Raw genomic sequence first — 4,167 nt, 5'->3', positions numbered from 1 at the left:
ACAGTGTGCCAAGTTTGTCACACAGCAGAGAGAGGCAAGCAGAGACAATGAATCTCAACCGTCTGCCATGACGCATATATTTTTCATCTTTTAAACTGAAGCGGCATTGTGCCAAAACCAAATGCGGAGGGGCTTGCTTGAAGGTAAATTCTGAACTCACATTAATAATACTGTGATCTCTGGCCTCTTTTTGCAGCATTCCTCCATGCAAACATGCAACCTGTAATATTTTTTCTATTCAGCCTTCAACTTTGGCAGTAGGGTGGTATCATGAGTAGAAACAGTGTCTAGAACGGCAACCTTTACCAACAAAAGAGCCATTTAGACCAAAAAATGATAAAAACAAAATATGTCTGAATATAATGAAGGTAACACACGCTATTAACTCTAAATTAGCCAATCAACATTACTAGTAGGTCTAAATTAGCATTCATTAATATGTTTTACCACAAGGTAGCTATTCTGCAGTGGGCTATTTATGATTATTCAGAACTTTACCTTTGCAGAGCTGGCTGTAAAAGCAAATGAAGCTGTCCACAAGGTATTTAACTCTCTATTCTCCTGTGAAACTTTACTTTTCTTTAGATTTCGAATCCATAGCTGGCCTAGCTGGGGAGCCACTGGTCTTGAGGTTTGACAAAATTTGAAGAAAAAGGCATCACGTCACAAAATGTTTGAAGCACATTTTAGTTGACGAAATGTTTTACATTTCTTTGAATGTGGTGCATAATTTCTTTAGGCCTACAACAATGATAAACGAAAATTTAAAATTGTCTTTATTCATGTCCATATGATTTTTTTATTGTCAAAGGCACAGGGAGCCACTGAAGAAGGGCTAAAGAGCCACATGTGGCTCCAGAGCCACAGGTTGCCTACCCCTGATCTAGAACCTTGTGTCAATGAGTATAATCAAGTATAAAGGCAGAAGTCAGACCTGGCTTTAAGACAAGCGGGCCTTTGATTCATATATGCGTTTCTTGTCCCACCATAACAGTTGTCAAGACATAAGAAAAATAAATCAGACGTTAAAGATGAAAAGAGCCTTTCCACTGTCTCTTAAAGAAGCTGATAATTCAAGGCCAACATTTAAGCAAGTCAATGAATAAGTCCGTGGGTAGATTTGTAAATGATCAAATGTATCCACTTAGCCGTTAGTTTGTGTTTTACTTCTGGGCTGGAGGCCAGTTGATGACAGATTGGCATCCGTGGGATCATTTGTACTCAACACGTAAAAGGGTCACTGGGGATGAACTAATTTTTCTTGGCTCCACTAGCAAAGTTTAGGAATTCAAAGAATATGTTTAATTTTTAGCCACACTTTAGCAGCATGCCTCCAGGGATGGCTATGTCCACTTTGGTCCAGACTGAATACGTCAGTGACTATTTGATGGATTGCCATGGAATTTTGTGTAGACATTCATGATTCCTGGTGAATGAACCCTATTGACTTTGGTAATCCCCTGAGTTTTGCTTTAGTACCACCATGAGGTTGACATTTTTGGTATGTAGTGAAATGTTGAGATAGCTGTTGGATGGACTGCCATGATGTGAGGTGTATATGTGCATGTCCCTCTGAGGATACCCTGTAGTAAATTTGGGATCCTTTCAATTTTAACTAGCACCATCACATCAGGTTGTACGCTAACTTTTCCAGTGCTTTTTTCTTACCAAATGTACCAATCCCATCAGCCTCACTTGTACTTTGTGTTTAGTGCTAATCAATCTTGGCAACCACTGGCTATCGTTTGATGATGATATAGCCTCTGGGGAAATGGCCAATATTTTGGGAGAACTGGTGTAGACAGTGCTCGGCCAAGACTTCCTCTTTGTGTGCTGTTCATTATCCAGACAGGTCTAGACAACATTTCAGTTAATCTCTACAAACAGATATTTGCAGATGAATGCAAAAGCTAATAAAAGCTAAATCATCCTCAGATGATAGCCAGCGGGTTCCCAGATCGCATTTCAGCCAAAGCGCTCTACCTCTTTTGCTCTCTGCCCAGAGTGTTAACCTGTATACAACCAGAGCCCGCTCAAATGTGATTGGTCAGTACTACTAACTACAAATGGACTACAAATGGAAACCAGAACACTTTCGAAACCATAATCAGGGATCTGATTAAATGCTAATTTGCAAATACATGCTAAACTAAGATGGTAAAATGGTTGGCATTGTCATGGTGAGCATATTAGCATGCTAATGTTACCACTTAGCTCAAAGCTTAACGTTATGTAAATCTATAATTAATGGAGTCTAATGAAACAAAAAGCAGTGCAGCCTGTCCATGCTGCTGATCAATGCTCCAGTGTGGGAAACACAGGCACACACCCTGTCATACAGGCTTTCATTGTACTTTTCTCACACCCTCAGGTGGCACTGAATGGTGCGATGAGGTCACTCCATCATGTGACATCATAGATTCACATGGCAACCATACTCCGGCAGCAGGAAGCAATTTCCCCATATCAAAGGTTGAATAACAGAAACAAGCTGTACCTTATTTTTGCCCTCTCCAACAGTATCAATCACCTTGAGAGGGAGGCTTAACATTTGACCTCTGATGTCATTCTAGCAGCAGGTTGGGTGCCTTTAAGCCTTTATTTGGAAGCTCTGTTGACCTGGCGGTGTGATTTATTAATCACATGCAGGAACTTTAATCATGTGCTGTAGCCTGCCTGGAGTATATTGCTCGCCTGTGCGCTTGACATCTGAATCTGCAAGTGTTGCCAAGTGGAACGGCTTGTTAAACATTCTGAACGCAGAAATCAAGAAAGAGGTGAACCTACATATTTACATTTCAGCATTTACATGTCCAGACGTTTGATGGATCGACTTTGTAATCATGATGTACTTCAAAACTTTACGAGAGAAACAGCAGAAGAAAACCGTTTCATCTGAGTGCTGCGGGCAAATGGAAAAATATAGGCAAGCCAAAGCACATCTTGAGTCATTTTTGAGCACCACTATTGCGTTACAGATTAGTTTTGGTTAGGTAATTTTTCACTGACATTTCCTAATTGGAGGTAAATAAGAAAATACAAATAAGTACACAAACAACTTGGAAAAACTTTTACAGATGTTCTTAAACCTTCCCTAAAAGCAGTGGGATCAACACTCATTTTATCTCACTATGAGGACATCACTGCACGTCACCTCAAAGAATCTGGATTCAATACAGGACAGGCGAATGTGATTTTTTATTTCCTGCTCTGACATACAAGGTGGCCTCAAGGGCTTTACATAACAAGCTGGACCCACCTGAAAGTTCTGCGTTATTGTTCGCCTCCCTCGCTCATGTCACCTCCTGTTAGTGGAATGGATGAGCTCATTGCTGACACCAGTCTGAGCTATGCATGGCCTGTTGATGCTAAAATCCAGCTGACACAATAACAAAATCTCTGACACTTGTGGTGTACTTTTACAAATAGAACTGAATGTAGGATGACAATTTGTAACACGTATAAGAGGAAATAAGAAATTTAAAGGTCCAGTGTGTAGGATTTAGTGTCAGAAATGGAATATAATATAATAAGTATATTTTCTTTAGTGTATAGTCACCTGAAAATAAGAATTGTTGTGTTCATTTTGTTACCTTAGAGTGAGTTATTTATATCTTCATAGGGAGCAGGTCCTTGTCTGAGGAGTTTGTCCTGTTGCATCACAGTGGGTACGTCCCAAGTCCCTTAAATTTACTGCTAACCACCTAACCTAGCCATCTTACCTAACTGTTTAGTCCCTCCCACTTAGGAAAACATTTAAGGAGTCAGGAGTTAGGAGTGAGGAGCGAGGATTGCTGATAAGAGACATGAGACGGCCTTACTCTGAAGCGTCATGTAAAGCAACGTCCTTTTCTGATGACGGCGGCACAACTGGATCTGCTGCATGCTTTACGGAGCCAGCATTTGGCGTACATCCCAAGTCACATTATATTCGCTGATCAAAGCCAGCGATTAACAGTAATCCGTATGACACAATGAGACAGAAAGAGAGACAGAGAGAGCGAGAGAGAGAGAGAGACAGAGAGAGATATGCAGGACAGACGGTAATGACAATAGCTTACAACAACATTAATGAAAGTAATAATATTATAGTTATAGTTCTGGTTACTGTGGTACAATATGTTGAAAGTATGTATTAATATCTGGCAGTATACATGTGTGACAATA

Source organism: Epinephelus moara, chromosome 19, assembly GCF_006386435.1.
Source record: "Epinephelus moara isolate mb chromosome 19, YSFRI_EMoa_1.0, whole genome shotgun sequence".
In the NCBI taxonomy this organism is placed as follows: Eukaryota; Metazoa; Chordata; class Actinopteri; order Perciformes; family Serranidae; genus Epinephelus; species Epinephelus moara.
This window is presented reverse-complemented; position numbering follows the sequence as displayed.